The 13266-nt window shown below is 40.5% G+C and overlaps 1 pseudogene; it reads left to right on the top strand.

Annotated features, from left to right (window-relative positions):
* Nucleotides 1-802: 802 nt before the first annotated feature.
* Nucleotides 803-13266, top strand: part of LOC139937837 (uncharacterized) — a 36247-nt pseudogene continuing 23783 nt past the window's right edge.

The following is a 13266-nucleotide window of genomic DNA, read 5'->3' as shown; positions in this document are numbered from 1 at the left end:
TACACACCGTGGATGATCACTTCATTTTGTGTAATTAATTTTATTGGAGGTCTCTCTCTGCGGATGTAAAGGAGGGGTACATCAGTGGTAGAGGGGGCAAGTGGTTCCTCCACCCGGCAATGCTTCGCTTCCCTCACGGTGTGTTTAGCTAGCTCAGCCGTGCGTCGCAGCACCTCTCAGCACTCACGGCACTCTGGCTTCACAATAGCACACCGTACTATGACGAGGAAGGCGTATATCTTTTAGTACAATATTATTATCAACGGGTACTCAGGCTGCGTTTACCATTCGGCTCTACTCTATTGACTTCGCTATTACCCTTTAGTGATAGAACAAGTTAAGGGAGCTGGAGTCACTAGAGAGCTGCCGTATAGTACACACTCATGTGTGGTTGCGGCTGCTGACTGTCTAAACCAAAGCCAGAGAAAATAAAAACCTTAGATTGCGGCGAGTGGATCGATTGAAGCCAAGGAATTACTACGATCTTGTCAACACGTAATTAAAACTCGTAATTGCACAGTCGCCTATCAACAACAGATTATGACTGCCTTCACAAGATATTCCAATGAGATTGGCAGCGATTGACCAATCACGGCGCTCGTTGGCTTGATGACGTCGTTAAGTGGATGGGCCTATAATAATCAAAGGATATGGGCATGGCCGACGGAGTTTATCATCTGTAGATGATAGTTAAAAACCACATATATCTGCACTACTCACGTTCAATAAGTATTGCTCAGTTATTATATTATAGGCAGTGTATACGCGTGTCATCTGCTCGCATACTTCAGTTGACTGGGGACGCACTGACTCATTAGCACCAGCAGTCAATGATTTCTCTGCCGGTGGGATATAAATCGCAAGATTTTAGTCCCAACTACCGCATTACAGTAGTAGCTCATTCTTGACCAAATCGGACAATACAAACCGAGAGAGAAAAAAATGGAAGGCCACAAATCCTTTTCAATCGACGCTCTTCTTTCTAAAGATCCACCGTGTTCGGCGAGGGTGGTCAAGCCCCGGAGTCCGACCGCAGCGACCACTGCCAGCACGCTGACTGCCGTCCAATACGCCGGTTTGCAGGGGCAGCTTCACGCTGCGTTGAGTGAGAGGCTAGCGTACCTCCACGCTCACGTACCGACCAGCCAGGGTGCTAACTCGGCCAGGATGCTCGCAGCTACCGGTAGCATCATCCCCAAGCCGGGGTTATTAAACCTCCAGCCTCCCACGATCCACGGTGGTGCCGTGGTCTCCAAGCAGTGCTCGGTAAGCGGAGGGATGCCCGTGCCGGCAATCTACGCTCATCCCTGTATGCTGGGTATCTGAACGGTCAGCACCACGGAGTAGCCCACCTGAGCGCATTTCATGCTGCTGCATCTGAACACATGTTGATGAAGGCTGCTTCACATGGAGCAGGTCTACCCGGTGGGATCCCGATGGATTTCATTCGGGGCAGTATGATGATGCCTCGAATGGGAGACTATCCTGGTAAGTTCATTTCAATAACTTGTACCTTTTCCATTTCCCTAAACACCAAAACCGCCATCAAACCCCTACCACTTCTCTGCCGTTCTACTGTTACTTTTCAAGTTACAAACATGTTTATAAAAGTGTCTGACACTTTGATAATAAACGCACAAATCACTCATAAATTCTTCCGTGCATTGAAGGGGAGGTATTGGGTTCGAGTCCCACCTTAGTCTGAAGATGAGCTGCAGTTGTTTTGTTCTCCTATTGAGTTGCTGGCGATGAGGCGGTGAAATCAAAGTCAACACTCAACAGAACGGTTTTCCTTTTCCTTGAAATTGCATTTTGCAAGTTTATCTATGTATAGTAATTTATGGCCCTACGGAACCAAAACGCAGAATGAAACTATGTTGTTTTACACCATTACTTCTTCTGGGTTTATGAGCCCTGTTTATTTATTTGTTTATATTTCTATTTTTATTTATTTTACATACATACACTGGGCTTTTATACAGCGCCGTCCCATTCAGACTTCTGTGCTTTTAATAGCAAACAAACACTAGCATTGAAAATAACAAATTAATTAACACAATGACAAAAATGCACAACACAGTAGATGCCATAATGATTTCCAAGAAAAACGCATAAGTTGTGAGCTTGTTGACAATTTTCTATTCAAACATGACAATGCAGATATATGTTTTCCCAAAAAGTTGTTAAAGTGTTGTGCCTTTTACCAAAGGCTTGTTGCATTGGCATTGAGAACCTTAGCTTTCCACGATCTAAGGACTGTATTAAGCATCGTTATGCCAGATTTCATACGGAAAATGTTTTCTAGCGATTTTTCAAATTTTGCATTAAAAGACAATTTCCTTCAGTAAAGTATGTAGCTATCGCTGTTTAAAAACTAACATAATTTTAGACGACTTTATTTCTCTGCGACTTGGGATTCGTATTCGAGTTTAGGGAGCCATGTACGAATAGCTAACCAATGATGGATTTGCAGTGAACTTTTTACTTTAAGGTGTTTTGATATTCGTCAACAATTTCATTTCAAATCAAAATGCAGACTCTTTCTTTTAAAATTGGTTTCGCTTTGCATTTTTGTATTTATGCCACAAACATAAATGTTTGTTTTGATGTACATTTACATTCAAAGCAAATAAACCTATGCCAATATGTATGGGTGCATGTTCATGTTTATGAAGAATTGGACGGACCACACTTCGGTGCTGCAGATAATAGTATTTGTTAGTAATACTATTTATTCGGGATGGAATAATTGCATTGCACGATCTCAAGCATAAGTGCAAATTAAACATAATACATTATGAAAAATCAATTATGTTTACAACGAAATTGACTGTTATTATACAAAGTGGTGGATGCACCAACTCTGTTTGCAATTAGGAAAGAAAACAGGATAAAACGAGAACAACTTTCTCTTTCGAATTGGTTTGAAGTCTGACTCTGTACTTACAAATATTGGATTTTTATGCCGACGTATTACGCTACAAGCATTCTCTGAGCAACATTTGTAAATTGCGGTATTTTGTGGAACTAAAGTGTAAAAAATAAGACAAGTTCTCAAAGTCTACTCAGCAAATAGATACACATGGCGAATACGACAAACCGATATAAATGGCGAGTCAATGAAGTAAATGATTTTATCAAAACAATAATTCACCGAAAATGTTGTTTTAAAATTGTGCCACAAAATACGTTATTTCCTTGACATTTCTTCCTTTCAAATGAAACATTTGAGAATTATTAAAAACCATTCTTTTTGTTTATAAATACTATTTTTTTACTGGTCTCGAAAGCCTGTTCTGTTGGGTTGTTAATTTGGCACTGGCAAACAAAGTTATTTTAGATCATTTGTAGCTATTACCGGTGTATGACCATATGAACCTTCAGGCTCTCTCATCAAAGCATAATATGTCTTCAAACATAACTTACAAATTAATGGACATTGTCTAAAAACATACTAAAACATCTATGGGTATTAAGTGTTTTCCTCAAAAATAAGCGTTTGATTCTAAATTCCGGCTGTTATTATGAAATTGTTGTTTGACAGCAGTCGTTAAATAACATCATACTTAATATGATGGTGTATTTCTGCTCCCCCCCCCCCCCCCCCAAATCTCAACATTCCTATGCCACACCACCGAAACCATACAGCCTACCGCGTTGCAATTCTATTTGTCTTGCGGTGGATGTGTATTGACAGCAATTCGAGTGTAAACTGAAATTGGTGTCAGTGAATGTTTTGGTCTTTCAACACAAAGCAAAGAGTTGTTATGTGTGTGTTTACTGTTACCCAAACACTTTGGTGCGTTCCATTGCAACTCTTTATGACAATCGCACACAGTAATTTGTACCTACATACAATGACGAAAAGCCACAATGTGGTGCATGGTAGTAATTGCTGTTTATTAACAAACATCTTTACTAAAGAAACAAAAAAATATAGATTGAATGAACTTTTTTTTCTAAAACGCTGCTCTAAGACTTAGAGCTTGTCTTTTCAAGATTTGTTTTCAAGCGCATTCCGGGCCTGACACTTCACGGAGGCAACGAAGTCGATTGCCTCCATGCCCGCTGGTCGATGCCTTGGTGCCCTTGAAATGCTCCAGCAGATTTTTGCAATGTCCGACCCTCATAGGGTGCCCTTTATCAAGAAGAAAATGCCTTGGTGTCCTTGCCCTTTCAAAAAACGAAGCATACAGGCCTGCAATAATAGTATATACATTTTTCCATCTCTCAAACATCATAACGTAGCTATTACACATGACGTGGTTACTAAACCTTTACCCTCTCTCCAGGGTTTTTTAATTATAAGACCTACTTACAATAGTCCGCCAGAATCCATGGCAACCGAAAAACGCACACAAAAAGCCCTTCCTCCGTGTCCTATTGATGAAGGGCATCCTCCATCCATGGCGCCCATCCTTCTAAAAAAGAAACTATAACTTCTGGGATGGCGACATTCAGAAACCCAGTTAAGTGTAAAATTTGGTCCACCATGTCGTGCACAGTGGGGATGTAATCATTATTGGCGCACACTAAAATCAATACTTGGTATTTTGAGCGCCAATCACTGGGTGATTTTTGACAATTAACGGTTACCGCTAGTCCAACGCTTGCTTCGTTTATAACGTGTGCACACGACCGTTTGGCCATATCCGGCAATGGTATTACATGCTAGGCCCCCAAATGACTTGATGGACAAATTATTAATTGGTTACTACAGGAAAAATGATACAGTTCTTTTGATATTGTTTGGTTGACAGAGGACTCAACCGCATTGCGAGGTTGTACAAACTTCACAGTGGGTTAGTCTCAGCTTGATTGGTGTGTAATGTAAATTAATTAAGTCTGGTTTACAAACAACTCCGCCTACTGGATACACGAACATTAAGAGACAGGAAATTAAACTGCAATAGCATAGAATGATGTCACACATAAGCGGGATGCAGTGCGTTAAGCGGTCATAATTTACAACATGTTCATCAATAATAATTTGATGACCTCAAACAAATCATAATTATTAAAGCGCAATCTATTATATGCCATTGTTACGGTGGCAATGAAGGGACACCCACAACCTAAACATTGACGTCACATTTCACGACTTTTTCCACCACAGTCGCAAAATTTCACGTCCAATTTAGCGACTCAGTCGAGAGAAAATCGTGAAATTGTCTACGAAATGTTGACGTTAATTTTTAGGTCATGCATGTCCCTTCCAGGCCATCATACAGTTCTCTAGTTGTTGTCACGGTTCCCCGTAATGAACACTGTTTCATTTCGACGTATCGACCAAAGTCGTCCATGGTCTTCTGGGAATAAAGACCATCGTACCAGTTGATGAAGACCGGACATGAAACGTCGGGTAATATCAATAATCGGCCAAATATTACACCTAGCATAGACCTACATTTCTTCGTTCATACCTAAACAGCGCTAAATTACTTGCCCCTGTGTGTTTAGCAACAGGGCGCCATTACACTCCCCGGCAATCTGAATTTGTGTGACGTCATCTCAAGCAATTTAGAAAAATCACCCATACCACATCGTTATATTTATTTTCCTAACATTAATTTTTAAATTAAAAGATTTAACATCAAAGCACCCTAATCCGCCTGACCTTTTCAGATGATCGATGGATACCACCTTTTCCTTTGATAGTCGTAAAAAACTGAGAAACACTAATTATTTGAACTAAGAATTGCCAAAGCTCTTGGCAACGAGTAATGGGGAATAGTATAAAACATTGTAAGAAACGGCTCCTACTTTAGTGACGTAGTTTTCGAGAAAGAAGTAATTTTCCACGAATTTGATTTCGAGACCTCAGATTTTAGAATTTGAGGTCTAGAAATCAAGCATCTGAAAGCACACAACGTCGTGTGACAAGTCGGTTTTTTTTTTCTTCTTTCATTATTATCTCGTAACTTCGATGACCAACTCAAATTTTAACAGGTTGATTCATTTATGCATATGTTGAGATACACCAAGTGAAAAGACTGGTCTTTGACAATTACCAATAGTGTCCAGTGTCTTTAATGATGATACAAAATTAAAGAGCCCTCGACCCTCAAGTGAGCAACGTGATACGTATACACAATTGTCGATGTGATGTTCACTTTGTGATGTAGACATCATGCATGTATTTTGTTCAGTATCTAAACTTTAAATGTCTTCTACAGCCCGAAGGGATTCGGCAATATTTGGAGTCTCAAAATACTGGGAGACAAAAGATTGAACTTTCTCCTAACTCCTCTTTCGAATTGATTGGACAATCTTTGTTGAATTGTGTGTTTCTATTGCACAGTTTTGATGTTTTCTTTTGACACAAAAAATGACAAGATTAGTAACAATTGGAATAAAGCGGATTGTTATTTTCAACCTGAGTGCTGACTTATTCTAATGTTCCTACCAGAATAAAACCTCAAGAAAAAAAAAATGTCTGTGAAAAATATTGCCAGAGTTGAGAATAGCATTGAACGGCCCCAAAATCACCATCGCCTATTTTTACATTTGTTTTGCCGCAACTGAAATAAGGAAATAGGGATGAACAACAAACCTTCAAAAGGAAGAAAATAGTTTGCTTTTAAGTCTTAAATCTTGAACAAAAATAAAAGAGTTGCAAATTACTTTAGGTGTCACAGTTGTTTTTGAAATATCCAATTATTTATCGGAACATTCACTTTTGCTGAGATTAGGGGAGACATTTGATTTGTTTCTGTTAAGGCTCGTCGTGGTATAATTCTAGCTTTACTGACGTCGGTGGGATTACAGCAAAGAGATGATTATTAAAATGACTCAGTAATAACGGACATAATTCTGCATTAATGAAGTATCGTGATTCGTCGATGAGTAAATCGTGAGTAACTATTTTCAGGTAATTAGGGGGTCCACTTCCCCTTTCCAGAGACTTAAACCGTTTCATAAGTCACCGGTCGTTTCAAATAAAGCCCCGGGCAAACTAGTAATTAGTAGCTTCAACCCGTGGTGATAGTTCCGTTTTCCCAGCTTCTGACTTCTTATGATTATGTCTTTTTTTGAAAACGTGAGAACCATATTCCTGGGTTTCTTCTATTAAAAATAATAAAGAGTTTGAATGATGTACTCTTTCAGAAACGGATTGTGGGATCCATAATTGGTTTTGTAAACTTAAAAGAAGGCGATATAAAAAAGATGGTATAAAAGAAGGCGATATGCTCCACAGCCAAGAACAAAAACTAGTTCATAAAATTGTTGAGGACTGACTGTTGCAGTAATAAACCCGGAAACATAACTTTACCTTTCACACTTAAAGTTGAAATCTCAAAGTTAAAGATTCAAAATATTGATTGAGTTATTGATTGATTGATTGTTATATATTGACACCCTCCTTATAAGTCAAGTCAACATCATTCCCATGGAAACTAAAAGAAGTTATTTTACAGTTAACCCAAAGAGCAAAGTCGATGAACAAAGCAACATTTTGTTTGTAACCTTCATCCCAAAGTTTGACAGGTTCAAGCACCTTTATTCGTGTTATTTGCTCTGCGGCTTCAACCTGTTTGTTTCAATTCTAACAAGCACAAACCCCTCAAAGTGGTCTTTCGTACCAGAAATTACCCAATCCATCTCATCAAGTGCGTGTGGAAATTGATCTAATGAATTCCTATTTAGTCAGACGTTTGTCAGAGTTAGTGGCCACTCGAAAAGACCTTTTAGTTTCTGCTGCAAAAACAAAAAGGTTGGATAGATTTATCTAGCCCGGGGGCGAACGAAGAGGCACCCTCCTTTCCACACTGCTCCACCGACGGGATAGATGTGTCTCAACACTACTCCCAGTGTTTTCATTTCTAATTACAGATTCATAAACTCAAATTAGGAGATTTCAGCGGTAAGGGTGGGTGAAGTCGACCGGTGTATTGCCGATGTTACACTTTGGACTGTGATGGCGGTGTGTTGTGTGGATAACACCGTCTGTTATTGCTTAATAGCACTGTTATAAATTACCAATGGCTTATGATATTATGGTTCCAAAACAAATTGCTATAAATTCGGCTCCCGTTTGTGCTGTACTGTTTACTTGCTAACCGTTCTGTTGGCCGGTTCGTGTGGGTAGCAACATGTTTCCAGAAGAGATCGTTCAGGGGGTGATATTGAGGGGGCGGATCCGAGATGACAAAAAGGGAGGGAGGTATGAGATCACCGCCTTGGAAATTGTTGAGTCGTTTTTGAAAGTCTACTTTTAAGCACATTATGCAGGGCCGGAACTTCGACAGCAATGATTCGGAGAAACGCACTTTCCTTCATCAAATAAGCGGTTTCAAGTAGTCTGAGCTTTTTCCACATGACAACTTTTTGCAAATGTACGATCAGAATTATTGTTTATTTATGTGGACCTTAATTTCACTTTACCGAGAAACAGTGTGTGTTAAATTGCTGGTATATGCGTCAGTGATGTAATTTAATGTCCCCTTGACAATGACTTGGGAAGTCAAACGGCCATTTTGTTTCCTACTGTATAAATTGCAGTGTTCAAAACGAGGCTCGTACGAAAACTGACTGATATCCTAAGAGTAATTGATAACACACTGACTGCAAAGATCAGCCGTTGGCACCCCCCCCCCCCCCCCAGACCCAGAAGTCTTTAATTCCATCACGACAATTTCGTGACTGCGACCGGTGGCTACAGCCTCGCCGGTAACGCCACGCTTAAGCACCCATGCCCCTCGTCGTCATGAATACGCAATGAAGAGTCTCATCGGTAGTCAGGAGCGAATCTACCGGGGGAGACACCGCGCCCATATAGACCCCTCTCGATGCCCCAATTTGCCGGCGATTTGTAACTAGATAAAATCCATTAATATTATAAAGGCAAATGAATTCAGCCGGACTTATTGAGTGAAAGTTCTTGTTAAGGGGATAACAGAATGGAGGGGGGAAACAGCATTGAACATCACTGGTGTCATTATGCTGATGGTTGACCAATCTGCAACGCATCGGGTGGTGTTCTGATTGGGGTTGGGCTGGGTCGCGTGTCAACCCCCTGAAGGGTGGGTCTGGCGCACGGCAGGAGGGTTGTTGTGGTCCACGATTGGCACAATTCTTCATAATAGAGACCCCAAGAGATCTTGGGATATAGAGGGCAAGGACAAAAGGATGAGGAGAGGAACGTTACATAGCCCATGGCGATAACCCGTGTGAGATTTTTTTAGTGAAGAAATTTTTCTCTTGTGTGTGTGTTAAGGGGTGTTATTTTCCAGACAATTACAATGGATTGGATTATTGATGGGGGAAACAATTTAGATGGGAAAATTACTTTAAAAATCTGAACTTTATAGACTGATTGTCATGTTGATGAGATTGGTTGGAAACGTTACGAGCAGACTGGTATATATTTGGAAGATTATGGGTTTTGATGGGTGTTTTTATTAAGTTGATGGGTGGTCTCCGGTGTTTATATGGGTTGTGCTATGGGCGGCTATGGGCAACAATGGGTTCTGTATAGAGGGAATGGGTGATGATGGGTAGTACGAGTTAATTATGACGGATAAGGGCTGTTGATAATGCCCTTAAGTGACCATAAAAACAACTGACAGTGTACTTCATAGCAAATCCATAAAACCAATTCAAAACATACACTAAAAAAAAAGCAAAGTCAGTCCAAATTACAAGAAAAATATCACCTCTGCTCACTTACCAGTTGTAAAAATTCTAATCAAATTTGCTCAGGTTTCTTGTACAGTAAGCTCGTTAATGTCATCGCAGGAATCAATTAGCGAACGACAAAATGGCACCGGGCCCATCTGCCCTGCGTTGTAGTCACACCGTAGGCTCGCTATACACTATTAATAAGAACGCTCAGTCCTGCATTACTACGGAGCCTCCTAATCACATTACAAAATGGCTTTCATGGGCAGTTAGGATCATCTCTTCATACACGCTGGTGTCTCCTTCAGCACGGTGACGCCATCTTGGATTTATAGACACCCTTGCAGTGGCAGCCATCTTTGATGAACGAGCACGCGTGAAAGCTTAGCACTGGCTGAGAGTCGTGCACAGCGCACTTTTCCCCATTGTTTTACATCAAAGATGGTGATCAATGACGTCGCGTGCAATCAAGCTATTCAGATTAACGCGATCAAAGCGAGGTTGGAAGTTAATGATCTGCCTCCTTTGCATTAAATCATGGAGGAACAAAATATTGTCTTCCCTCCGTGATTAAACGTACTGCATCTCTGCTAGGGTAAAAATGTCAGGCCAGTAACTATTGTGTGCACTTATTGCTGTCGCGCATAAAAATTATCCTATATAGCTTTCATGCCTACTGGAGTTTGTGATAATTGGATTTTAAAAAAAGAGGTCAACAGTTAAAATTGAGGTCGAGGTTGAGGTCATTGTGACGTAAGCACGTCAGACTTTCATCAATTGGTTCAATAGTATTTGGTGACGTGATTGGGCATTCTGCTTGTTTGGAATAAGGGTATTCCTTAAAAAAATTGATAATACGAGGCTTTGTACTAGGCATGAGGCTTGATCCACACATTATGGACAATCCATTGTACAACGCAGACTAAGACATGCAAACGGTTTAACAACATTAACAGTCTTGCAAAGAGTGTGCACTCTTAATATTGATTTCGGATAAAATATTTGAATATTTGCCACCGTTAGCCAAACGAAGAACGCATAAAAATGAGCAACTAATCTGCTCCAACACTAATCAAAGCGTACATATTCAGCACTGACTAGAACTGATAATGGCGGCGATGATAAACGAGAAATGATTTGCCAAATTAACTTCTAAACGACCCTCAGTGCCGTCTGTGTTGTCATTGATTAATTTGACTAAATAGCAAAGGGATATCGAAGACTTCCTCAATAACTAGCCAGTTGGCCGTGCCCGTAATGCCCCATAACGATGCCAATTACGCACTGAACACCAAACCCTCGCCTGTGTAATGAGTGGTGAGTTACTGGCTTGCTTCCTTGCCGTGTGTGTCCTAGCAGTCTCACTGGGGATTTCTCCAGCGATATTGCTCTTAAGTACAACCCAAACATGGCCATTATTGCCAGACTTTTTCCCCCAGCTTCTTCATTCATCCATTCCCCAGGTAGACAATGATGTGGAGGAGAGACATTTTAATAAAGAGAGGGCGAACGAAGAAAAACGCCATTGAGATTGCACTCGATGATAAAAAAAAGAGTTGGATAATTTTTTTTCTTCATCCGGCTTGAATGTATAGCCGTGGCGCAGCACTGTTGTCAGGATAGTGCAAACTGGAAGGCGATACCGGTTGCCGTGTGGTTTCCGCTGGTTTCCGCTTAACACAGCACATCGAAGCCCGCTGGCCCTTACGCTACCATACGCTGCTGCCAGCACCACAAGCCTGAAAGGAGGAAGTGCGTTTTATTTTGTTTTCTGCCAATACATCTTTTTTTTCTGTCGCCCTCCTCTTTCTTTCTCTCTAGACTGGGGTTTGGTAATGATGAAGTAAGTCCTGTCTCCAGAGCCTCTTCACTTTATCAAGACATGACTCGAAATTTATTGAATATACGCTGCTCGGATTTCGCGTGTTGATTTCAGCAAACTTTCCCCCGGTGAGCGGGAAGGGAGGGACGGGAGGTTGATGCTCAGTCCGCCCGCTTCTCCCAGCTCCCATCCTCTCAGAATTTTATTAATTTGCAGCGATCGGAGATACAAAATGCAACCAGGTACTGATCATGACTAAGATCCGATTCGATTTGGGCCCCCGTTTAAATTACCACAAATTGCCGAAATTGGTTTGGTTGGAGTGTTTGGGTTGTCCAGAAAGGCGTACGGCATCGCTAGTAGTGCTGGGGTTAACACAGTGACAACTGAACCCCATCTTGGCGACAAGGGAACTGAAGTACTGGAATCACTTTATATTTACATGTAATAAAGACGAGTTAACCCGCCCAAATCTCAGTGTAGTCAGTAAACTCGTTCGTCCCCGCGCAATGTACAAGCTGTTGCTGATAAACTCCATGCTTTGCAAAACGAGCCAGGCTGAGTATGTATACATTATATTTGTCTCACTATCAAATAACGTAACAGGCTTTGACTGTAACTTATCGTTATTAGGACGTGTACATTGAGGTAAATTTATCCAATATTGTCAATATCCATCAATCAATGTAAGGACTGTAGAGGGACGATCGTAAATCCATGATAAAAAACACTGCTTGTGCAATTATGTAAAGGTGTGGTACGTCGCTGTTTTTGGGGAGGTATAAAATTCTATCATATCCTTTAGTTTCCAAAAACACACCCATCCAACCTGTTTGTGCAAACTATAGGCACATATACTCATTGTTATGTTTAGACCTGGCCCATCATTTCATAGAGCTGTTTTAAAGCACAAACATTTGGGTATACTAAACACCAAACAATCTTGCTTACTGGAAAAGGGTTACCAGCCAAAATACATGTTATGTGCACAGTTTGTGACTAGTTCACTTTTAATTTTTGCTTAACAGAAATGTTTTAGCTAATAATTTCTGCTTAAGCAAATCTCTGGAATTGAACCCAGGTTTGTGTCCATACGGGGAACGTTGTATCGCTATAAACCGGGCACTACAGTTTGTTCCCCAAAACAACCACAAAAAGCGAAGCTTTGACTTTAAACTCAGAGCTAGATTTATTCTACAACTGAAGAATTTAAAAGACATTTTAAAGATGTCTCCATAACAACCATAACAACATTGTCATGTGGCATACACTCTTCGCGTTTGTATGGATCATCATTAGGTTTTTTTTTGTAAATTAAATACAAAAACAGGAGTCTCGTAAACTTCTTTTGGCTAAAAAATGACCAGGTTTTTTTTAAAGAATGTTGACCTTTTAAGAACCACGACTACTTTCCCAAATAATGGATTCAAAAAAACTCTGCAACATGAATCTTTCCCGCTCTATTTCAATTAGATGTCTATTTTGAATCGTTTGACCTAGATGTTAAAAGCAATAAAGTGCAGCGTGTTCAAATATTCCATTTTACATTCGCCGATATTAAGTCTCAATTTACCATCTTTTTCCCCCTTCATACGGTTACTACCGTCCACCGGACTTTCCGAATATAAATTATGCATTTTCGACTTGAAATCTTCTCCAACTTTGATTTGTTAAAACCACCTCACCTAAAACCTCTAACTGGTCGCAGAGGAAGCATTATCCCGCTTAGATTATCACCTACTGCAGTCAAGGCATCTCAAGCAAAGCAAAAACGGCGGGAAAAAGGAGAAATAATATTTGTCATGGATAATGAGGCCTCGACC

This window comes from Asterias amurensis, chromosome 5 (assembly GCF_032118995.1).
Source record: "Asterias amurensis chromosome 5, ASM3211899v1".
In the NCBI taxonomy this organism is placed as follows: Eukaryota; Metazoa; Echinodermata; class Asteroidea; order Forcipulatida; family Asteriidae; genus Asterias; species Asterias amurensis.
Note: the sequence above shows the minus strand (reverse complement) of the source record. Positions and strands in the feature narration are given on the sequence as shown.